The sequence below is a fragment of the Callithrix jacchus genome, chromosome 15 (assembly GCF_049354715.1).
Source record: "Callithrix jacchus isolate 240 chromosome 15, calJac240_pri, whole genome shotgun sequence".
Lineage (NCBI taxonomy): Eukaryota > Metazoa > Chordata > Mammalia > Primates > Cebidae > Callithrix > Callithrix jacchus.
The window spans coordinates 87,627,581-87,654,011 of NC_133516.1; the positions used below are offsets into that span (position 1 = coordinate 87,627,581).

General features: G+C 34.4%; 1 protein-coding gene across 46 annotated transcripts in view; it reads left to right on the forward strand.

Moving 5' to 3' along the window:
* Nucleotides 1-26,431, forward strand: part of ZBTB20 (zinc finger and BTB domain containing 20) — an 829,160-nt gene that overhangs the window by 47,929 nt on the left and 754,800 nt on the right. For 25 of the 46 annotated variants that reach the window (XM_078352090.1, XM_078352082.1, XM_078352087.1 and 22 more), the window contains exon 1: nucleotides 9,152-9,285. The exons of the other annotated variants lie outside the window; for them this stretch is intronic. The gene's annotated coding sequence lies outside the window, so the exon portion shown is untranslated. Of the gene's footprint in view, nucleotides 1-9,151; nucleotides 9,286-26,431 lie in introns of those variants that run through there. 46 annotated transcript variants of the gene reach the window in all.

Here is a 26,431-nt window from a genome sequence, read left to right on the forward strand (position 1 = left end):
AGCTTTTTGATGTGCTGTTGCAATAAATTTGCCAGTACTTTATTGAAGATCTTTGCAGCTATGTTCATCATGGATATTGGCCTGAAGTTTTCTTTTTGTTGTTGTTGTTGAGTCTCTGCTGGGTTTTGGTATCAGGATGATGTTGGTCTCATAAAATGATTTGGGAAGGATTCCCTCTTTTTGTATTCTTTGGAATAGTTTCAGAAGGAGTGGTAAGAGCTCCTCTGTACATCTGGTAGAATTCAGCTGTGAACCCATCTGGACCTGGGCTTTTTCTGGTTGGTAGGCTATTAATTGGTGTCTCAACTTCAGTCCTTGTTGTTAGTCTATTCAGGTTTTGACTTCTTCTTGGTTTAGGCTTGGGAGGGTGCAAGCATCCAGGAATTTATTTATTTCTTTCAGGTTTACTGGTTTACATGCATAGAGTTGTTTATACTAATTTCTGATAGTGGTTTATATTTCTGTGGAATCGGTGGTAATAGCCCCTTTATTGTTTTTTATTGCATCTATTTGATTCTTCTCTCTTTTCATTTTTATTAATGTGTCTATTTTGTTGATCTTTTCAAAAAGCAGCTCTTGGATTTATTGATTTTTTGAAGGGCCTTTTGTGTCTCTATCTCCTTGAGTTCTGCTCTGATCTTAGTTATTTCTTGTCTTCTGCTAGCTTTTGAGTATTTTTGATCTTGCTCCTCTAGCTCTTTCAATTTTGATATGATGTTGATTTTAGATCCTTCCTTGCTTCTCATGTGGGCATTCATTGCTACAAATTTCCCTCTAGAAACGGTTTTAAATGTGTCCCAGAGATTCTGATATGTTGCGTATTCATTCTCATTGGTTTTGAAGAACATCTTTATTTCTGCCTTCATTCCATTGTTTATTCAGTCAACATTGAAGAGCCAGTTGTTCAGGTTCCATGATGTTGTGTGGTTCTGAGTTAGTTTCTTAATCCTGAGTTCTAATTTGATTGCACTGTGGACTGAGAGGCTGTTTGTTCTGATTTTTGTTCTTTTGCATTTGCTGAGGAGTGATTTACTTCCAATTATGTGGTCAATTTTAGAGTAGGTGTGATGTGGTGCTGAGAAGAATGTATAGTCTGTGGATTTGGGGTGGAGAGTTCTATAGATGTCTATTAGGTGTGCTTGGTCCAGATCTGAGTTCAAGTCCTGGACATCCTTATTCATTTTCTGTCCCATTGATCTATCTAATATTGACAGTGGAGTGTTAAAGTCTCCCACTATTATTTTGTGGGAGTCTAAGTCTCGTTGTAGGTCATTAAGAATTTGCTTTATACATCTGGGTGTTCCTATATTGGGTTTGTATATAGTTAGGATAGTTAGCTTTTCTTGTTGCATTGATCGTTTTACCATTATGTAATGCCCTTCTTTGTCTCTTTTGATCTTTGTTGGTTTAAAGTATGTTTTATCAGAGACTAAGATTGCAACTCCTGCTTTTTTTGCTCTCCATTTGCTTGGTAAATCTTCCTCCATCCCTTTATTTTGAGCCTATGTGTGATCTTGCATATGAGATGGGTTTCCTGAATACAGCATACCAATGGGTTTTGACTTTTTATCCAATTTCCCAGTCTGTGTTTTTTTATTGGGGTATTTAGCCCATTTACATTTAAGGTTACTATTATGTGTGAATTTGATTTTGCCATTTTGATACTAGCTGGTTGTTTTGACTGTTAATTGACACAGTTTCTTCATTGTATTGATGCTCTTCACCATTTGGTGCATTTTGGAGTGGCTGGTACTGACTGTTCCTTTCTATGTTTAGTGCTTCTTTCAGGAGGTCTTTGTAAGGCAGGCCTGGTGGTTACAAAAGTCTCTGAGCAATTGCTTGTTTGTAAGGGATTTTATTTCTCCTTCACTTATGGAACGGAGTTTGGCTGGATATGAAATTCTAGGTTGAGAGTTCGTTTCTTTAAGGATGTTGAATATTGGCCCCCCCTATCTTCTGGCTTGTAGGGTTTCTGCTGAGAGATCCGCTCTGAGTCTGATGGGCTTCCCTTTGTGGGTAACCCATTCTTTTTCTCTGGCTGCCCTTAGCATTTTTTTCTTCATTTCAACCCTGGTGAATCTGAGGATTATGTGCCTTAGCGTTGCTCTTCTTGAGGAATATCTCCATAGTGTTCTCTGCATTTCTTGGACTTGAATGTTGGCCTGCCTTGCTATATTGGGGAAGTTCTCCTGGATAATATCCTGAAGAGTGTTTTCCAGCTTGGATTCATTCTCTCCGTCACATTCAGGTACAGCTATCAAACGTAGATTAGGTCTTTTTACATAATCCCATATTTCTTGGAGGCTTTGTTAATTTCTTTTCACTCTTTTTTCTCTAATCTTGCCTTCTCATCTTATTTCATTGAGTTGATCTTTAATCTCTGATATCCTTTCTTCTGCTTGGTTGATTCAGGTATTGAAACATGTGTATTTTTTGTGAAGTTCTCATGTTATGTTTTTCAGCTCCATCAAGTCATTTATATTCTTCTCTAAGCTGTTTATTCTCGTTAGCATTTCATCTAACCTTTTTTCAACGTTCTTAGTTTCTTTGCATTGGGTTAGAACATGTTCTTTTAGCTCAGAGAAGTTTCTTTTAGCACCTTCTGAAGCCTGTTTCTGTCAATTCATCAGACTCATTCTCCATCTAGCTTCGTTCTCTTGCTGGTGAGAAGTTGTGATTCCTTGGAGGAGGAGAGGCATTCTGGTTTGGGTTGCTTTTATCCTTTTTGTGCCGGTTTTTTCCCATCTTTGTGGATTTCTCTACCTGTGGTCTTTGTAGTTGGTGACTTTTGCATAGGGTCTCTGAGTGGACATCCTTTTTGTTGATGTTGAAGTTATTTCTTTTTGTTTTATAGTTTTTCTTTTAACTGTCAGGCCCCTCTGCTATATGACTGCTAGAGGTTGATTCCAGACCCTGCTTGCCTGGGGATAACCTGCAGCAGCTGCAGAACAGTAAGGGGATGCTGCTGGTTTCTTCATCTGTTATCTTCATCCCAGAAGGGTACCCACCAGATGTCAGCCTGAGATCTCCTTTATGAGGTGTCCCAGTGGTACCGACATCTGTTGGCTATGCTTCTGGTACCCTTCGTCCCAGAAGGGTACCCACCAGATGTCAGCTGCGCTCTCCCTTTATGAGAGGTTGGGGAGCTGCTTGAGGAGACAGTCTGTCCCTTATAGGAGCTCAAGTGCTGAGCTGGGAATTGCATTGTTCCATTTATAGCTGCTGGGCAGGTACATTTAAGTCTGCTGCAGTGGAACTCATAAATGCCTTTTTTCCAAGGTGCTCTGTCCTGCGAAGGTGGGGCTTTACTTATAAGTTCTTGATGTGCTGCTGCCTTTTTTTAGAGATGCCCTGCCCAGCAAGAAGGTAGTACTAGTCACAGTCTGCCAGAAGACATTGCTGAGCTGCTGTGGGCTCTGCCCACCTGCTGCATGAACTTCCTTGTGGTTTTGTTTACAGAGGTACATTTAGAACTGCCTCAGTTATGGTGGTCTGCCTCAGTAATGGTGGGCTGCCTCAGTAATGGTGGACTGACTCAGTAGTGGTGGACTGCCTCGGTAATGGCTGATGCCCTTTCCCCCACTCAGCTGGACTGTCATGGGTCCAGCTGCACTTGCTGCAAAACTCAATCCAGAGCATAGATTGCTGGTCTTTGTCGGGGGTGGGACCCACTGAGCCAGATCACCTGGCCCCCTGTTTCAGCCCCCTTGTTTTTCAGTTGAATGAGTGACTCTGTATCCCAGGCATTCTAGGTGCCAGTTGAAACGGTCACCCAGATTTGTGTGAGTTTTAGTGCGGAGACCCGCAGCCTGGCTATAACAGCTGTGGTGGAAACTTGCGGGCTTTTCAGCCCGGGAATCTCCTGGTCTGTGGGCAGTAAAAGCTCATTTGGAAAAGTGGTGATCACTTACCCTCTGCCTTCTCACTGGGAACTGCACTCCAGAGCTGTTCCTATTAGGCCATCTTTATCTCCTCCTCCTGTTATTATTATTATGATATGTGATCTCAGGCAAGTCACTTAATTTCTCTGTTTCTTCATCTTGAAAGTGAGACTCAAAAGAATTTCTACATCATAGGATAATTATTATACCTTAAAGAGTGAAGAAATAAAAAGTACTTAGAACAGTCCCTGGCACATAGGAAGCACTTAAGCATTGGCTGTAATAATAATTATTATGATACCCTGTTCAATTCCCTCCTTTTACATTTATTATTTTTAGAATAGGCAGAAACTGAAGCTCAGGATGGTTGCATGACTTGCTCAGGGTATGCAAGCTATTTGTGGCAATGCTGGGACAGAACCAATTTTCTTTTAATTTATTGTTTAATAGGCTTTTTTAGAGTAATTTTAGTTTCATGGTAAAACTGATGGGGAGGTACAGAGACATCTCATATACCCCTTGTCTTCACATATGCAGACCCTCCCCTATCATCAGTATCCCCTACCAGAGTTGTATATCTGTTGCATATGATAAGCAAACTTTGACCTACTATTATTCCAGCACCATAGTTTACATTGAGGTTCACTCTTGGTATTGTGCCTTCTGTGGGTTTGAACAAATGTATAATGATGTGTATTTAGCATTATCGTATTATACAAAGTAGTTTTACTGCCTTGAAAATCCTGCGTACTTCCTGTTCATCCCTCTCTCCATCTTAACCCCTTGTAACTTTTTGCTGTCTTCATGGCTTTTGCTTTTTCAGAATGTCAAATAGTTGGAATCATACAGTGTGTATAGCCACATAGAGTGTTTAGAAGGCTATCTTTTCAGATTGGCTTCTTACACTTAGTAATATGCATTTAATTTTCCTACATGTTTTTTCATGACTTGATACCTCATTTCTTTTTAGCATTGAATAATATTTCACTGCCTGGATGTACCATAGTTTATCCATTCACCTACTAATGGGCATATTAATTTCTTCCAAGTACTGGCATCATGAATAAAGTTACTATAAACATCTGTATGTAGGTTTTCATGTGAGTATAAGTTTTCAATTCCTTTGCATAAATAACAACCAGTGCAATTACTGGATAGTATATGTGTTTAGTTTTGTAAGAAACTGCCAAATTGTATTCCAAAGTGGCTGTACCATTTTTCATTCCTACAGCAATGAATGAGAGTTCCTGTTGCTCCACATCCTCATCATCATTTGGTGTTGTCAGTATTCTGGGTTTTGGCCATTCTATTACATATATAGTGGTGTGTCATTGTTCTTAATGTGCATTTCCTCAATGACATATAATATGGAGCCCCTTTCATATGCTTATTTGCCATCTGTATATCTTCTTTGATGAGGTGACTTAAAGTCTTTGGCCCATTTTAAAATCAGGTTATAATATTTTCTTATTGTTGAGTTTTAAGAATTCTTTTCATGCTTTAGATAGCAATCCTTTATGAGGTACATATCATACCACCCTGAATGTACCCCATCTTGTCTGATCTTAGAAGCTAAGCAGGGTCAGGCCTTGTTAGTACTTGGATGGGAGATACATATTTTATAAATATTTTCATCCAGTCTCTGGATTATCTTTTCATTATCTTTACAGTGTCTTTTGCAGAACAGAAATTTTAATTTTAATGAAATCTAGCTTATCAATTCTTTCTTTCACAGATCGTGTCTTTGGTGTTGTATCTAAAATAGTCATGTGAAACCCAGGGTTATCCAGATTTTCTCCTATTTAGAAGTTTGAGAGTTTTGCATTTTACAGTTAGGTCTATGATCCATCCATTTTGAGTTAATTTTTGTGAATAGTATAAAGACTGTGTCTAGATTTATTTTATTGCATGTAGATATCCAGTTGTTCCATCGCCATTTGTTGGAAAGGCTTTCTTTGCTCCATTGTATTTCTTTTCCTTTTAAGTCAAAGATCAGTTGACTATATATGTGGGCCTTCTTCTGGGCTGTCTATTCTGTTTCATTGATCTGCTGTGTCTTTTCTCTTGCCAATATCATGCAGTCTTGATTACTGTAGCTTTATAGTAAGTCCTGAAGTCTGGTTGTTTCATTTGTCCAACTTTGTTCTTCTCTTTCAAGAATATGTTGGTTACTTTGAGTCTTTTGCCTCTCCGTATAAATTTTAGAATCAGTTAGTTCATATATGCAAAATAATTTTCTGGGATTTTATTTGTGATTGAATTGAATCTATAGATTTAAGTTGTGACATAACCAGTTTTTAACTTCCACTTAGGATCTTTCTATGGGACCAAATTGCCCCATGATGTATCAACACATGAAACAATTTAATAACTTTATAACTTCCATACTATGATAGTCAATTACAATAATTTCTTCAGTCCTTGTTGTCTACAGACCCAACTAGAGGAAGTGTATCTTGAATTCCAGTAAGTACTAACAGTGTGCCACTTATTGTGCTTTGAATCTAGTAAAATGTACAGATATGGGAAAAGTTTTGAGATATTGTACATTTTTCTTTTTTTTTTCTTTTTTGAGATGGAGTCTTCCTCTGAAACCCAGACTGGAGTGCTATGGTGCAAGCTTGGTTTGCTACAGCCTTGATTTCTTGGGTTCAAGTGATTCTCTTGCCTCAACCTCCCGAGTAGCTGGAACTACCAGCACGCACCACCACGCCTGGCTTATTTTTGTATTTTTAGTACAGATGGAATTTCACCATGTTGGCCAGACTGGTCTTGAACTCCTGACCTCAGGTGATCCACGTGCCTCATCCTCCTAAAGTGCTGGGATTACGGGCATGAGCCACCATGCATGGCCTTATTTTTCACTAAGCCAAAAGATTTATTTTTCTCTTAAATTTAGCTCTCAGGATGTTTTTTTAAAAAGAGACTTCATGGTTCTTTATATTCCTTTTGATTCCTGCTGGTAGAAACCAAATACTATCTTCTCCTTGAATTAAAACAAAATGAAACAAAATAAAATACCTGGAATCTTATTTTAAAAATTCAGAAAATACAAATATCTAATTCAGAGCTATCTGTCAAACTGTGAGGTTTATGTGTTTTTTTAATTGACGTTTTTCTTAATACATTTTAATAAAGCTTCAGAGAAACAATAGGGCAGTAATAGAAAAGCAGACTTGCCAGGCCAAACAGTGAGGAGGAGATGCAGGCTGGTACCTTGGGCACACTAAATGTATTTTGGAAAAGTTTCTTTACAGACAAGTGAACTGAAGTAGGTGATTGTTACATCATTTTTAGTGTGTGTCTGTCTCCTCTTAATCATCTACCCTGGAAGGGTGAAATACTAACCCAGCACTAGAGAGGTTAAATTGGTGGGTTACAATGAGACTAGAGTGGTCAGGACTCTTGGTTTCTTGCTAGAAATTTCCCAAGAGAGTTTGTGTAATGTATAGCTAGATATTGCATTCTAGAATCTATGCTGTAGGTTATCTACCCTGAAAATACCTAAAGCAATATTAATCTGTATTCTAAAAATGGCCCGAAATTTATTTGACATTTTTAAAGATATCTGTGAATAAGATAAATACATAGTTGATCTATAAGTTATATATTGAGTTATTTAATTTTTAATTGAAAATTGTTTTTTTTTTTAAACAAAGGAATTGAAGCTTTTTTAGCAAGGTAGTTTTGTTCACGCAGAGAGACATATTCTAATTTTTGAAGCATGTTAATACACAAAGCCACATAAAAAGGATTTTTACAATTAATATACTTAGGGTCATTGTTGCCCAAATGCAGGGTTTGAATAAGTCATATGCACTTATATTTTTTATTTGTGTATAAATATTCTTTATTTGTGTGTAAATATGTATATTTTTATTTGTGTGTAAATATTCTTTAGAAAATTTTACCTCTATTATGATGTTCTTAAGTCTCATCTAAATGACACATAGCCAAACTATATAGAAATATATTAAGGAAGGTGGGTGTCTAGATAGACATAATGCTTGAAGGAGATATGACTCATCAAGCAGAGTCTAGTTTTTAAAAATTAGGGAATGAAGAGAGTGGCTTAAAACTAGTTCTGTCTTCTGATGTTTGTAATTCTATAGCTGCAAATATATCACTTATAGGAGAAAGGGCACCTGGGAGTGGGGAAAGTGGGTGGGAAACATATGATGGGGCCAGGAGTATAATAACAGTGTAATTTTGGAACTGGAATTTAGATAAAATCTGTTTAGAAGTATCAGACAAAGGAAAACTGTTTTATTTTTTTCTTTTAAGGCAGGTTTATTTAGAAGCTTTGATTATTTTTATTTTTCCCTCCTAATAAAAGATTAAGGTTAACTGCTATAGTTTCAGACCCATATTCTATGAAATCTTGTCCTGATTGTGATGGTAGCTTCTTATGGGAATTATTTCTGTCATTGTACCACTATGTACTATACGCATTGCACCTGTTCACACAGAGTACATTGCATTGTGATGTTTGTACAGCTAGATGCTTCAAATGAGAAGCCAATCTCCCTTCTTCTAGGGTCCTAGCCTATTAGTTACTTAATTAAGCTTAATTCTGTTCTGGCCTGTAATTTTGTAGGTCTGCAATTTTGTATATGGTCTTGATTTATTAACTGAGCAATGATTTCTTCTTTGCAGTTACCAGTTTTGTCTGAGATCAGTTTTCCTATTGTTTGGAGTCTGTTTCTTACAGAGCCTCCTTTAAGACTGCTCTGACTTTAAAATCATTACTAGGCTTTTGTCAGAGCAGATTTGTTGACATTCTTCACATATTAAAAAATTAATTTAAAAGATTGCACAAATAAGCTATGCATTTCACTTTCTTCCTTATATGCAAAAATGTATTTATGATAATTACATGTACTGCCAGAACTGAAACAATACATTCTTCATAATGGAGCATAAATAAAGAAGGTGGAGCCAGCTGCTCTTAAACTGTTTATTTCCAAGCAATAATGATAGAGAGAATATACCTTTTTCACTCTGTAAGTCTGGAAATACTGAACCTGTTGCTGCATTAGACGAGTTGCATTTTGCTGGATAGGGGAAGGAGGGCTGTCTGCTGTCTGGTAGGAGGGCTTTGTCTGTGCCTTTCTCTCTGTTTCTTTCTGTTTTTCTTTCTCTCTCTCTCCCCTCTTCTCTCTCTCTTACTCGCTTGCTCTGTCTCTGTCTCTCTCTCCCTCTCTTCCCTCCTCCCTCCTCTCTCTTGCTCTCTCTCTCTCTTCCCGTCTCTGTGGTTTGTAAGGTAGGTTGCAGTGTGTGTATATACACAACATCAAGAGCAGGAAAATGGACTCATTAGGGAGGCAGGCAGTCATTACCACTCACACTGTACTTCCAGGGAGACACCGATTATAAGAAGAGAAACTCAGCGCTGGGGAAGAAGGTAGGGCAGACAACTTTCTTAAAAACATTCCTGTTTCCTCAATTCCCCCTCTGTCATCCCCTTTAGCCCCCAGTGCCTTTATTCTTTCTTCCTTGAATTTTAATTTCCAGATTTAAGTTTGACAGAGCTAGTGCTAGCTTAAAATTTAGAACATCTGTAAGAGGCCTCCCCTTTACTAATTTTCTTCCTACTTACTTAGGGGTGTGCCCTTGTGATCCAGTTTTGTTACTTTAAAAATAATTACTAACAAATCTATTTTTCTCACTAAAGTACCAAATAAATCAGAATCTTTCAGTCTTTTAAAACAGACCCTTCTGTATGTTTGTCTCTTTGCTTTTCTTGTCTGTTTATGCAATTCCATCTGTCTGTCTATATATCATGTTGTCCTTATTTATTGCTAACTGGGTTTTGTTAGTTATTTGCCAATGAGTTTTAGCTGCAGTGCCAGTGTGGGTATTACTAAAGTGAGACTCTTGTTCTTTGTTTTACGTTGAAGTTTAAAGTCCATATTTACAGTTTAAATCCTTGAAGCAGGTTGAATACTTTTTTGCCAGCATGTTTATTTAATGTCATTGGACATAAGGTGAGGGGTAGTTGCTGAGGGTGGGTAAGAATTGAGTAATTATTTTTGTCATCACACACAGAAACATTGCATCTGGGGGATGTATTTAGAAACAAATAAGGTATTCTGTTTTCTAACTTTTATTTTGCAGATGGGCTTTTACATTTATAGGAATACCACTTTGGTTAGTAAGAATTCAAACTTTCTTAACAAGCAGTTTTTATCCTAGGACAGTTTCCTTTTAGTATGTTACTGTTTATTTATGCTTGGGGAGGGTGGAGTGAGGGGCTGGCCATCTTTTTACAAAGTGGAAGCTATGAAGTGTATCAGGCCATCTTGCACAACAACTGTAAGTATTCATTTAACATTTTGGGGAGTATAAATAATATATCTTTTATTTCAAATACAGTTTTGTGGTGCTTTCTTTTCCTTTCTTTTCTTATTTTATATAGTGGGAAAAGTTACATTTCAAACTAGCAGACATTGTTGAAGAGTTTTCCCAGAATAGTGTTCTTCAAAATTGAAGGGATTATTTTAATAAGCTCCATTTGAAATGGACTTCTTAATGGAATTTTATTTCAGATTTGTCAAAGTAAAACTGCTATTCATCTGGTAAAATTTAAGTCACATAGAGACGCAAGTGTTTCGGCATATACACAGCAATGTTAGAAAATGGATGCTGATCTGTAGAGATCTTTGATAATAACAATCATCTTTTTGTAATAAATTATTTATTTAATAGAAGTGGCAGACTTTTTCCCCCTTAATTCCATTAGGCCTCTCTGACAACACAAAGAAGTCCATAAAGCAATATTCTTAACCCACCTGGGACGCTAGAGCAGATTCCCAAACACATTCTCAAGGTTGAAACCTAGTAAAATGTTTATTAAAAATCCATTATTTCTGGAAGGTGATGAACTTTTGCTGCTAAAAGTCTTTTTCACCTCTTCTTTTAAGAAATTTATTCCGAGACTTTCAATTTGCTTATCTTGCCTGAACTGTTTTTTTAAACTGGAGAGGCTGGCTTTGACCAAGAGTAGTACAAATACTAAGTATACCCAATCAGATCCCGTCAAAGATTTTTTTTCCCTAAGGTCTAAGGGGAACTTTAGGAGAGTCTTTTATGTTAATTTGGTACATGATAATTTTGTTTTTCAAATACAATTTTATATATAATTTATGCCATTTCAGACTCTGACCCAAAAATTTGTTTCAAAACTAATACCGTATGTCAAAAGTGTGCATGTCTCATGCACCTGTCATTTTCTATGTTAGCATTGTGAGGACTATCTAAAATTCTACTCTTTTATCAGTAGAAATCTTTCATCTATGTCTTGGTCAATCATTCTCTTTTTTTTTTGTATACATATATACGTGGCGATATCTGCATACATGTGCATTTATGCACACAGCCATCCATGTATGGATAAAGAAATCACAGTTTCTTTGCAGATACAGTATTTTTTTTTAAATTTCATGTTATATATGTTTATGTTAACCACAAGCAAACAAAACATGGAGAGACTTTCAAGAGAAAATGAGAATTTCCTTTAACCTTCTAGCATGAACAAAAGCAAGAAAGAATTTAGTCATTTTTATGTTTCGTTTAAATTTTAGAATGTGCATACGTTTTCTTTTGCATTATAATTCTTAAACTTCAGTAGATCTAAAATATTTTTAGTATGAAAAATAATCTTGGCCTTTTCTGGGAGGGACTGTCACAATCTAAATACAGCAGGACATTGTAAAATGTACACAAATAAACTCAAAACCACTGTAGTCTGCTGTATAGGGATTTGGAAAGCTGAAAAGCTTGCATTACAGGAGGGTATAGAGTGCCAGAAAAATTCATTAATAAGCCTTATTGGTTATAGGCATCTCTTCCTATCAGCACATGATATCTGCCCGTTTAGATCCCCAAAGTCTTGATCAGGTCACAGTGCGTTTCATTTTAATGTTGGAGCAGACAGTTATCTAACACACCCACATGAGGAAGTGCTCTAAAGAAGTTATTTCATGCTTTGCCATGGCCTTTAGCTAAAACAATTTGGTACTGAGTGACGTGTGTGTGCTTTTTAACTCCTATCTGATGAAAATCAGCTTTGGCTCTTTGAAAAGAACCAAACAGTGGATAAAAAAAAAAAAAATGGAATGCCAGACCATATAATTCAAATGCTAAGCATATGCCAGTTTAAACTTTTTTCTTTTTTTTTTTAACTTAAGAGGAGAATCACTGTGATTATTTTTAATATAAAGAGTATATAGTGATTTATTGGATTTTACTCATTAGGGTTTCAAAAATTGCAGATACTTTTTATTCTGCACATTTTTATCTCCAGAAGCCTATATTCATCAAAAGGATAGCAGCTGCATACTTTCCCCATGAAATGTTAACAAATAAATGGCATTCCTGTTTATTTATCTATTTTTGAATTTTAATGATTAGTCCTTGTGCTAATTAACAAATTCTCGTATTCATAAAATCTGGCACTACATAAATATCTAATTGTGTGATTATCTACACATGTTCTGGCTTTCTATAAATATAGAAATTATCAGTGGATGTGTTCATGGACTTGCCCAACTCTCAGTAGTGGCCGGTCATGATGCTGCATAGGAAACCAAATTTAGGCCCTAAGCAAACGTGTTATCCCAAGATCTGGCAAGGTATGTTAGCAGCACCTGGCTAATACTCCTAACTAGTGATCTTTTCTGGCAAAAGAATAACTTGAGTTGGTATTCTTTCAATGCTAGTAGCTCCAGGGTTCTTCAGCCTCAAGGGTGGCCTCTGAAGTCTAAATGTTGAAAACAGATATTCAAGCTGGCTTATCTTGGAGGTCACTTTATAAAATATTTTAACAGACTACATTTTTGGTGGAAAACATGTTTTACTGGACAACATAAGTAAAATAGTATCCTCATCTGTCACTTTCTTAACCAGTGAGGATCTAAGTTACCATGAGAAATCACAAACTACTAAAAAGAAACTCTAAGTATTTTCATTTGCTATGTAACTATTACAGGCACATTATAGAAATCAGCTATTACTTATGTAAGAACAGTTTACCCTCCATCAAGGGCAATAAACACTAGCAATCAGGCTAGTGTATACCTGCCAGAGTTATTAGAAACAAAACCTTTAAAATAATTTTTTTTCATACTGAGTAAACCATTTTGGTTATTTTATACAATTACTATGGATTATTTGCAATACTAATACAGTCAGCATTTACCATTTGATACTTTACTCCAAGCTTTCAAGTCATGTATAGGTGCCTAGGTATTTTATAAAACTTGAAACTTGTAATTTTCTTGAAAAACTCATTTCAGATAGTTCCATTGCTTAAACAAATTCTGGTATTTTGCATAATCCCCAGGAACTATAGCCAATGTTAAATAAACTAGCAAGATCAATTTTATTATTTACCAAAAGCCTGAAGGCAATATACATATCCTAGATATTCCAGACAATACCTGAATTCATATGTTTTCCTGTTACATAGATATTACATATTAATCATCAAATAATGTTGATGACAATTATGTTTAATAATACATCAAAATATCCTTGAGTTCCTTAGTTCTAATTCAGCATAGGCAAGCTGAAGAGGCTGTGGGAGGAAATATGCTATTTATGATTACTATCATGTATGTAGTAACCACTACAGCCGGTTTTAGAAACAGCATTCAAGGGCTTGTAAGAAAAAGGGCTTTTTTTTTTTTGTTTGGCCATTCTCCTGTTCAACTGTAATAATGAATAAGTGACATTCTGTTTCTGTACTAAACTGTGGAAAAATTATGCTTAACTTTGGCTTCATAACCTCTCTTATACTCCAAGATCAAGCTTTTTAGTAATTCTATAGTTCATTTGAAAGTAATCAGCTTGAGGACATGGAGCTTGCCTTTCTGGAATCTTTTGAAACTCAACTGAAACTCCAGCCCTGATGTTTTGTAGTTCAGTTAACCAGTGCAACCTTTGTAATTGTCTTAACTTGGGGAAAGCTGGCTACTGACTTTCAAGTGAGAATACTGAGACAAGGAACAAGGACTGTGAGTTCATTGATCTATCTAGTTCCCAGATGGAAGAAGAACATTTCTTTTTATTATTAATTCTGAACATTCAGTCTTACCTTTGAAACTCTGATAGAATATATGTGGTAATTATGGCAAAATATGTTTATCTTCTTGATATTGGAAGTAATTTTGGCACTGAATACTGTATTTTGAGACATGATGAATTTAATGTTCATATTATGCATTTAAAAGGTGAATATATTTGAAAGTTTTCATATTACATTACTAATGTAAAGATTTGCATTCACTAAATATAAAATTATGGTATGAGGTTGAGGTTCTGGGATATCAAAAAGATGCCCAATTGATTGACACTAAAAATGTAGACATGGAAGTAATTATTAATCTTATATATGGTAGAATCTTATATATGGGAAAATTCTTAATTTAAACTTTTAAAAATCAAACATTTAAAAATTTTTAAATTTTAATTTTCTCTAATTTTAGAAGTCTTTTTTGTTTTTTACTGAATTAGCTTAGATATTTGTCATTTTTACATCTCTTTTCAAAAATTTTCTGTGAATTGCTGTTGTAATTAAAGTGTGATTTGTTGTTGCAAATCCTTTTATAGTATAAGCTTCTTTCCTGTAAATGGAATGTAATTGAGAGAAAATTAATGTCGTCAGTTTGTTCAGGTAGCGACTTAAAACTTAGTAAAAAAAAAAAAAAAAGCTATTATTTGCAGAAAACTAGAAATGTTCCAGGCTATATAATTTTTCTGGTTGATGTATATGTGTATGTGAAAACTATGTGGCTGTCATTTTAAATAAACAAAAATACCTTATTTAGGCACCAAGACATTTAAACAGTGAGAAACTGTTCATCTCATTTATTTAAATAGTCACTAGGCAAATAGGTTATAAGGATGACTTTATAAATTTTTTGTTTTATTTTCTTCTTAAATACACATTAAAATTCTTCTTGGCCCAATACATATACTCTGGTTCTGAACATATTTGCTAATTTCTCCATCTTCTGGGTGATTTGCACTTACTACCTTAGCTTTAGGTAAGGCAAAAAGAACTTACTTTTTATAGTAGTCCTTACTTTCTCTAGTTCTCCAAATCAACAATGATCTTCATCCTGTCACCTCATTTCTAGAAGAGAGACAACTAGAGATGACTAAGAAACAAGTATAGATAAATTGAGATAATATAAACGAATAAAGCTGAGGGTATAGGTGTAAAGCTGAGAGTAGCTGAGAGGTTCATGCTTTCGAACCTTCTAAATTTAGAAGTATGATGAAATAAAAAGACTTTTTCCCTAACTCCCATTAAAAGGCATTTGCATTCTCTGTACAGCATTAGTTTTCGCATCTGTCTAAAGCAGATCTATTTAAATTCCCTTTGCACCCCAAGACAGATTCCAGTGGTACCACCAAAGAAGATCATAGAAGAAAGTCAAAACATCTCACATTTCTGGAACATCCACTGCCGGGTTTCCTTCATACCTTTGGCCTTTAATTCTTCAGTCTGGAGTTGTGAGCAGATTTTTGTAGTTGGTGGACAGATTTCATTTGTTTTGATAAGAAGCTTTACCAACAAAGTATTCCCAAAATATGCCCCCAACCAACATCATGTGCTGAATTAAAATAGATGAAGTGATTAGCTGAATAAATGTGTGTGTTTCATCTTAAAAAACAAAGTACAGTCAAATGATTTATATGAAACAAAACAAAAAACAACTCTTCTAGAAGTCTGAAAGGATTCAGGTTTTGTTTCACATAATGGCTTTCTGAAACCATTTTTTGTATAGTAATTTTGACCAACACATTCCACCTATTCCCTACCTCACTTGCTGTTTTGCTTACTAAATCTTGAATGAATGTAATTGTTAAATATAAAAATAATTGTGTTCTTATAACACATTCAAAATATACCTATGGATATGAAGATGTACTAAGCCTGTATATAATAGTTTCACTCACATCACCTTAGCCTAAAAATATATGAATAAAAAATATTTTAAGAAATTATTTTCCTGGTATGTTGAAAGAAACTTTATGTTGTGTTACAAAAAGCATTTTCTGGGGAATCAGGAGGTATTAATCAATGCCAAAATGGATTTAAAGTGGTTAAATCTGGAGATCTGGTTTTTTGTTCTGACTTTGTGACTTTGAGTAAATCATGATCTCTCAGTTTCCTTCCTGTAAAATAAGGGGGGAAAAGCTTTTTGAAATATTATTTCATCTAAAAGATTCTGTGATTTCAAGTATCTACATATATAGATAATCTTGCTTGTATTTTCTACCTGTAAGTCACAAATAAATGGAGAAAAGTTAGTGTTGGTAATAAGGGAAGAATAAAGGACATTTATGTGGCTTGACAGAGCACAGGCACTTTAATTTTGTGATGACTTTTCTTAACTTAAATAGATGTCATAATATGTTATTGAGTATGTTTAATGATTGAGTGAATGCCATCAACCAAAAATTGTCATTTGTCAGACAAACTGAATTAATTGCCTATGGGTGATTTGGTAAAAAGACTGTTTTTAATGGAATGAAGTGCAACATGGTTACTATGGCTCCACTCCTCTCCACTGGCCACTAGATGGAGAGGCGATCCGTGTCCACTGCCTTGCCAATAGCAAGCAGTTCAATTCCGACTTCCTAATGGCAAAGCTGCACTCTATGCCTTTGGACATTTCTGTGAATACACACATGACATTTTCTAGAAGTCATCAGAGAGTATGTCCTATTTCTATATAGGCATGATGTGATATTCATGAAGTGCAAAATACTCCTCTTTAGGCCAGTGTTAATGTTGGTAGACCCAGAAGAAGGCCAGTATTACAACTCTGGTGTTAGTTGTCACAATAGGGTCTTTTTTGCCTTTTTCAAATTTATCCATTTAGAAAGGGCCCTGAAATGAATGTCAGCACGACAGTGCCACCTTGTGTTCCTGTTGCCGTGAAAGTAATTGATGCATGTGTCAGTGAAAAAAAAAGACAGGACATTTGCAAAAAATTGGCAAATTGTTTCAGGCTCTGAATTCATAGTAGCTGTACCAAAATTCTATAATATGTTTTAGTCTTTGAAAATTCTTAATATCCAAGGAAAAGTTAGGATGTGTGCACTTTATTACTTTTCTTTTACCAGGGTATATCAAAAATTCTTTAACAATTCTTGGCATAAACAGGGATGTATTTAATTTAGAATTGGAAATGGAGAAGACAGGGATTGTCAGAGATACTCATCTAAGCTCAATCATTTCAGACATTGAGGTGCTCCTGCTTTCACATTCCCACAGCAATTTTTATATGCATACTTTGGCAATATCACTTTTCACATTGTATTGCCATTGCCATTGTTTGTAGGCACATCTTCCAACTAAACCTTGAGCTTCTCGAGGATAGCATCTGTCTTATTCATACTCCTGAACTTTCTATTGGCATTCAGCACAGAGCTATGCAAATATTTGAGGTCTACACAAATGATTATGTCTAGCTGGTTTATAATATTCTCATTTGTTATATATATATATGTATATGTGTTTTATATTTATAAAATACACACACATTTCTGTGTTTAAAATAACTTTGGAGCGTTTTTACTTTGGAAAAACACCTTGTGATACCACATCCTGCCTAAACATCCCTTTATAAATTACCTTCTTCCTTTCTTAGTAAAAATGACCATTTTGTCTTTGATTTTGAAAACAAGACATTACCTATTCACAAGGGTGTATTGTAACTGACTTTGGTGTTAAGGTAATTTTTAATTCCAGCTTTACAGCAAATTTGCTATTATTTGGGGTAACATAATTAAGTATTTTAGGTCTACTTCCTATGTTTACAATGAGTGGACTGGACTAGTTGATTTGACAGGATTTTTGTAGGGATGGGCAAATGTTAGAATTATTCTAGCTGTATATTTAGTTTCACTTTTTAAAGTACCATCATAACTGAAAATTAAATTGCTAGCCTCTAAAAGTCCTATTTGATATTTCATGTTCTAGAAGAGAAAACTGAGGCAAAGGGCTTATAGGGGATTGAACTGCAAATAGACTGGGTAAATAGTATTCTATTGGATGAATATTCCAATTTTTTATTTGTTTTTTGCTTTTTTGTTCATTTGTTTTTGGTTAATTGAGCTCCACTCTCCTTCTGTTCTTTAACCATATAATAAATAAAGTATAATAAACTTACATATTAAGATGGCCTACTTGCAGTCTAGAGACTCTGAGGCTATTTTGATTTTGATTCACAACACTTAAAAATGAATCCTAAGTTTTGAATTTCACACAATCTCACATGAAATTTATATCTAGAGGCTTCAGTCCACATATCACTATAAAAACCAGCAAACTTTTATAACTAGGCAAGTTGCATAAACTTTTTAAGAGTTTTCTTATTGGGAGAAATGTGATAATATATGTTACCCTTCCTATATACCTCACAGGTTATTGTAAGGATTGTTAATATATATGAAATTTCTTTATAATTAGTAAAGCAGTATACAAATATTATTTACTGTCATTACTGCTCTAATTAAAAAAGGAATGGATAATAAAAACTAAGTTAAAGCAAAACACACAAATTTAAGCAACACTGAAACTCATGGCATTTCTTAGGTGAAATACTTTACTGTGCTGGTAGACCCTCTTGAGGTGATTTTAAATGTTATCTCTATTTCCTGTTGATTTTGAAACCTGTAATAATTAACTCTAAAAGTAATATTTTCTTTAGATAAAATTTTTACCCATCATTCATAATTTTTGACAGTAATGTTTATTTTAAAACAGAGGGCAAAAGTGTTTAAATAACCAAATAGGAAAATATTCTTTTCAATATTATCTTACAATAGTCTAGTCCAGTCTTTCTCAAACTTTAGTTTGCATAAGACATTCTTCGGATCCTGGTCAAAATTCAAATTTCTGAGCTCCCTTATTAACGGGTATGGAATGGAACTCAGGCATCCTGAGTTGTAGCTGGCCCACATACTTTAGAAAACTTGACTTTAGTTGATTATTATATGTCATAATCACCCAAGGGCTCTTATAATACACAGGTTCCTAGGTTCATTCCCACATATCTAAAGTTGGAGTGTCTAGACTGGTATTTGGGCAACCATATTTTGCAAAAGCTACCCCCAAAGATCCTAATAATATTGCAAGGTTTGAGAATCATTTCTTTTGTTTCTAGGGTATATTGTTAAAACATATTTACCATCACACCTGAATTTATCCTCATCTCTCACATTATTCCTTAACTAAACATAATCTTACTTTATATAGGAGACCAGAGTTGATACTGCCACGTAAGAAAAGTTTGGGCTTGCAAACCAATTATAACTTTTGTCCTGTAATGCCAAAATTAAGGAAACAAGATATTACTAAACACCTTTCATGCAAAGTGTTTAATTTAATCTTTGCAGACAACAACTTTGTTACATTCACTGGTTTTCTGCCTATGTTTCAGATGAAAGAACTGAAGCTCACAGAAAAAATTGCCAAATTCACACAGCTGCTAAGAGTAAAAGCCAAGATTTAGTTTCTGTTCTTTGTATTACATCCTATTATATTTTTTTCTCATTCAGTAAATTTTTTACCAGGTTCCCATTGTGTTAAATGATAATGTCTAACTTAGGATACCAGTTTGTCTCTGACATGCTGTCATAATTGTTGCTTAGGCTATGTAAATTGAATTTTGAAAAAAATTTTCTATTAAAAAGTTATTTTTAGCTGGATCTAGAATTCAAGTCTTCTCAGTGGTCAGAAGGGGTCTAAAGTGTAGTGATAATCATAATTAATGAATTGTTAAGGAACTTTGCCTATGGGATCTCTTTTAACTGCTATGCCTTTGCTATGAAGTACTTCTTAACCGTATTTAAAGATAAGGAAAGAAAGATTTAGAATGGTTAAGTGGTTTGCCCAGGATTGCAGATTTAGTTAGTGGCAGAACTGGGATTGAACTCTGGTTCACTCTAATTTTCACAACAAAGTTAGCCAGTAGTATACACAATTTCTGACTCTGTTTTGCAGTTGCTCTTCAGGATCAGGCTGTTCCTCCATTTGTTGAACCACTAAATACTAATTAAACTTTGTGGGATTTAAGTTCGTTTCCTTTGTAGGGAACAAAACATTTTGCCTCTCTTAATCAGTTCAGTAATTTCTTAAATCATGTAAAGTTTGGAATTAATAATGCATAATCCTCCAGGAAAATAAGTTGAAGTGAATAATCTTTTGTTTATATTTTTATCTGAGAGTTAAAACTCTTGGATAGGACAGATTATTTGAAGGAAAATTCCATTTTTACCTATTATGGCGCACTGTGAAACACAACAATTTCATGACATAGCCATTGTTACTGGTCTTAAAATAAATGGCTTGCATTTAAAATCCAATGAAAGTGTTAAGAGCATTAATGCCTCAGTGCTTCATAAAATCTGAAAACGGATTCCTGAGTATTTCTAATGTTTTTGTCTGAAAAAACAATGCCTTGTATTATAAAATGACAGCAAATATATACAATATAGTATACAAACTTTTACAATGTCTCACTTTTTCCATATGACTGGCTAAAAATGTAATACTTATATATTTTTATACATTTAATAATAGGCAAATTATTAATATGCAATAAAATGCAGTAAGGGCTCTGAAATATATCCTTTAGGTGTGAAAATAATTATGATTTTATAAATTTAGATATGTACACACTTTTGGGATATTCTTAACACCTATCTATGTATCAAAAGGTACATTTTTTTAAGAAAGACCCACAAAATCACTAACCAGGGATGTAGTCTTGTCTTCAACAGACTTTCAAGTTTATTGGAAATTTGTAGTTGTATTTCAATTTTCTTCTCTACAAGTGGTCTTTTCTCACATGGCATTCTTTTAGAATACTATCAGAGAAGAGAGAAGAATGAAAACCCAAAGTGAAGAACTTTACCTATACTCCTTTTTCAGATGTAGAAATTAAACCATGATTTTGCAGAAAGTCCCATTTAACAGCAGAGTATGAATTGGAAAATTTGGTCAGTGATTTATTTAGGCTCCACAGGGAAAATCCTGTAGGGCATTTTTTGAATATCCTAAATTTATTTTGACTTGAGACCAGCTTAAAGGCTGTGTGTCTATCTTAAAACAGTTCTCCATTTTCCTAAGTAAAATTCCAGTGGAGCTACTTGTGGGAGGTAGTATCCCAACAATGAACCTTTTGGGGCCAAATAAGCACTTTAACACAACTTACTCCATCCCTTTCCTTAAACCAAAGTCTGTCTTGCCCACTGGGCATGTTTAACTTTGACTGCTAATTTTATTTCCCTGCAGAGGCAAAGGAGACAGGAAAAAGGAGGGAAAATAACTGATGGTATGTGGGTGAGGTTTTGGCTAGGAAATAATTTTTAAAAGATTCTAGCCAATATAGGGATGCGGGAAGCAATTGGTACCTGAAACTGTATTACCCTTGCATCACAGATTAAAAGTAGAAGCCAATTGACGTTAAACAACTTGCCTACAGTTACACAGCAGTTTTCAGTGCCGGGGTTGGTACTGGGAACTAGGTTATTCATTTCTCCAGTGAGAAAATTGGACAATCCAGTTCCTTTTTTGATAAAGATGCTCCTCTAATATCCCTACTAACCTTTTTTTCCTCCTCTTCTTTGGCTACTGCCTTTTAACATCTAAAAAATTATTCTGCTGATAATCTCAGGTGTAAAGGCTAGTTATTAAATATATATATAGATTGTCAAAACCATTTAGAATTAGTTGGGCTATAAGGACAGTGTCCATCATGTTAAGCCTTTTGGCTTTTGTCATGTTAATCCTTTTGGATCATGTCAGTAATGAACATAGAACTGGAAATAAGAAATGTTCTTGAATAAATAGTTCTGAGCTCATGGCAGAATGCTAAACATGAAAAATGTGATGGACACCTATTAAAAGATAGGCTATTTTTATGTTTACCTCCTAATTAGTTTATCTGAGATATTTGAAATGAACATAAGCTAAATTTCAATGTCTTTTTCTCCTAAATTGATATCATTAGATGGATTTAGGCTGGAAAGGAGGACCATGGTAGAAATATGAATCAGAACTTTGGACTTCAATAAAGTTTATAACTGCCCTAGATTGCCTCTGTGCTTGAATGACAGGGGAGAGTTGCTATTTGGCCCTAGTATCACCGTAAGTTGTGAGTATGTATTGGAACAACTTCTCACTGATATGATAAATATTTGACTTAAAAATTACTGAAAACTTTTTAATGTGGTATCTGTTGAGTATTACCATTTACTCCTTAGTGTGCTTAGTAAGGTTCTAGATATCAAACAAGTTCTACTAGAATGTGAGTTTTACTTGGTTACCAGCAGCTAACTAACTGAATATGCAACAGAACTTAGAAGTGTTGCCATCACATCAGACATAGTACACACACAGACCAATGGACTATCAGATCCTCCAAATTTTGATTTGGAAGTATGTGACTTATTCAGAGATCTGAAACCCCAATGAAAATCAGGTAGATGTCCTTCATATTGATACACCCATAGCCTGTATTCCATTCTAAGAATTGTAGTTTGAACCAATAGAATCCAGAAGCAGCTGCACACATTTGATTTACTGTGTCCTGTCTACTTGCAAATAGCAGCTACTTTCATTTGAGCATTGGCTGACAAGGCTGTTTGGCTGTTTTTTTTTTGTTTGTTTGTTTTTTGTTTTATATATATATGATTAAGAGTCAATAGCAGCAGCACATGCAGGCTAATTGTTAGAATATAAAGCTTTGTTGGAGATGGAACATAGGTTTCTAGTAATACTCTTAAATTCACACCAATTGTCACAAAATAAATATGGTTCTCTAAGGAATATAGAAGGCTTAAACTAGAAATGACTGAGAAATACTATTTTCATAAGCATTTAGCTATTTCCCACCCCGAAAAAAGCAGTTTTTACTTTATCTTCATAAGCCTTTAAGTTGAAAGATGAATGACAGCAATAAAATGACTGTGACCTAAAAGTGTAAAATTGTAGTTAGTTTAGATAATCCTGGGGACAAATATAATCCAGGATTTTTATCAGTGAGATAAAAGGGGAAATAAATGCTGTGCTTTCATTATACTGCAAATAAAATTCTTAATTAAAATGCCCTACCAAAGTAAACAACTTATTTCTAAATTACTGCTGAAGAAATTAAGATTAAAAAAATACAAAGTCCGTTTTTGTAAATTTTTCTTATATTTAGGTGCTTTTAAAAATTGTTTTTATGAACTCCTAAATTTAAGTATGAGGGAGATGGGATAGATTAGATTAATTGCTATTTAAATTCTCAGCTTCATGTTTGTAGGCCTTTTTCTGAACCTGAACAAAAAGGCCGTAAAAAATTTCTAGTGTGGAAATCATATTTTATGTGGTGAAACAAAAACTCAAAAGTAATTTCCTGATATAATAAGCTGAGAGTGATTGCCAAAGAAACAAAAGTTTCTTATCACTTGGCTTAAGGCAAATGTGGCATATTAAGCTTAAAATGAATTTCTTTTCCTGAATGCACACAACTCTTATTAATGTCTTGGAAATTATGCCCAGATAAGGTGTTGTGGTTACATTTGAAAAAGCATCCATTGGGGTATAGGGACTATTTCATGTCTATGGACATTTTAATGTTTAGCCACAAATTAGTTTTTGCTCTTTTACCTCTTACTTAGGTTTAACTTTAGATGAAATGACTTGTGTTTACCTTAAAAGAGGTCTTTTAGTGAGAGTTAGGTTCCCTGGTGGCCTGAAAGAGTTAATGCAGTTTCCAAGAGTGTCCAACTTACTTCCAGGGAGTAGTGTGTGCATGTGAGAGAGTCTGGCTCCAGGATATTTGTTCACATCCCAAAACCAATTTGGCACAACTTAAAATGTCTGCTAGGCAGAGGATTCAGTGTTGTTAGGCCACGCAATTAGTGCTTTATTTCATGAGCACCAAATTCACCCAATAGTGTTTTGATTTAAAGAAGAGCTTGAAATTCACAATAACGGGTTTCATTTATCAGAGCCATATGGGACTCAACATCTTTGGATATATTTGTAAGGCTTTCACAAAGAAGACTCCGTAGACATCTTAGATTTCACCGATTGGAGGGCAATCTGGATGAATATCTTTTTTGAAAATGATGAACTATCGTTTTCACATGTAGTCTTCAATTTCAGTATTCCTTGAGAAGCTTAAAAAACAAAACAAAACAAAACTAAAAACAACAAAACAAAACAGTAAAGAGTTAAGTAAGTCTCAGCTTATTAGCTTTTACTGGAAAATAAAGACCATGATTCTTAGATCTGGTTCAAATTCCTAGTAAATCATTGATGCTGAAATTTGGCCACCTAATCTTTGCAGTTTGTAATGGTGTGTTTATGAAAGGGAATATGGATTCTAAGTCTCAACTCATTTGTGCACTTTTTGCTAGTTACATCTTGGTCATATGTCAGTGGATTGTTGGGATGCTGTCTGCAGCATAGCTAACTGATTAACATGATGATACTTTTTATATTTACTCAAGGTTATTACTTTAGTCGCTCCTCATTTTCCATAATTTTCTGATCATTAGGGATCTATCTAATGCAGTGTGTTCTTGAAAATGTTAATATAAAGTGATCTTTTAAAAAACAAATTTCATATTTTTTTCACTGATCTGTTTATTTCTATATTTAAAAAACCTGTTAGACCTACATTTGGCAATTGTTGTTAATACTCTAATTTTTGGTTCCCAGATTTTGTTTAGTGGTCTGTAAATAGCCTATAAACAAATATTTCAGTTTTTACAAATTAAAAATCAATGTATTTTTTAAGTATAGAGTGCTATTGTGTTATGACAGGCAACCACTAATTCTATTAGGTTTTCAAATTTTTATTTTCTTAGTTGCCTAGGCTTTTTTTTTTTTAAGGGTATGCTTCATGCAGTTTGGTAAGCCTGCTTAATTCAGAATATTTACAAATAGTAAATAGTACTGTGACTATTGACCTATACAAATTCTATGTAAACATCATAAGGATGATGATTTTAATTTGTAAATTGTTATGGTAAACTGGAAATTACTTGAAATAACTATTGCTCATGAAAAATACCATTTTATTGCATGTAGCATTATTTTAGTATTCTTAGTTTATTAAAAAGAACTTTTACCACTTTATTAGCTAATAGTGCTTATATTAGCAGGTTTTAGGTTTCACAGAGAATATCCACTAAACTTTGTTCAGTTATGAACATGTTGAATAATACTAAATTAAAACAAAATACAGTATATTCTTGATTATCATTTCAACTTTATATTAATACGTGTCACCTATTTTAATACTATTTCATTAAAGTTTAGAAATCCTCTTTCTGCTCCCTACCATTTCTTCTCCAATATATATCTTACTCTATAGAGAGAGAGTGCTTAGAATTTTGTCATGTAGCTAGCCCATCTCTATGATACATACCTATATTGCTATGGGTCATTGACCCTTATGCTATTAGCCAGTGAGCTTGCCAGACAATAGGTAGAAAATTGGAATTATAGCATGAGCTCTAATTATACCTTCACTGCTTGAATCAACTTGAACATTAATTGTGCTGGCTGGTTGAATATATTGTATTCTTCCTATATTTTATTCATAGCCAAATGTTCTAAATTAATGTAATCAAGCATAATACTCTTACTTTTAAGTTTTATTACTCTCCTTTGTTTACAAATGTAGGTGTTGTAGTCCAAAGAAGTTAAGTGTTTTCCTCACTGAAAATTTTATTATGGAATACAGACTATTTTTTGTCTGATGCTTGCTTGGTGTTTTCCATAAGGAATTCTGAAGTATTTTCTTTGTGAAACAATAAAGTTTGATGGCAACAAAGAAATTAAAGATGGCAGAAAGACTCAGGATAGAATATGTGGATATAAAGATAATGGGATCTAATAGGACTTTGGATTTCCAAACTCTCTGCTGTAAGGAGAAGATAGGCACATGTGTTGAAAAAGAAAATGTGGATGTGATGATCAATAGTTATTCTTTAATAATCTTCCTAATGAAGGACAGATAATGAGGCAAAGAAGGACACAAATTGGTGGAGTATATGTGTGAATGATAAAATAGTTGGATGCTGAGAAAAGGGGATTGTGAAGCAAAGAGATAAGAATTATATGTGTGGCTATAACTGCCTAGGTTTTTGCATTTACAGTGAGTTTCCATTGTAGGTGTTAATGGCTCCTGTGTATGTTGTTCTTAGTGTAAGTAGAAATCAGAAAGTATTTAGTTTGAGCAGGAATATTTATTTGCTTGTGAGGATAGACCTGTTTGATTTTGAAATGTAGTGTGCTATTACCCTATGGTAAAAGTTTATAGTGTTTTTATTTAAATTATAATATGAGTATATTTAAGAGGAGCAGAAAAGTGTATGTATGTACATGTGCGTGCATGTGCCTACATGTTAGGAAGGACAGTTTCGTTTCTGTCTATTTCTCCTGTGTTAGCTGCTTTTTGCTTGCCAGTTTTCCTTTGTCTCTATCATTTTATCACTGAACCCATCTGTGTAGAAAATAGAATGCT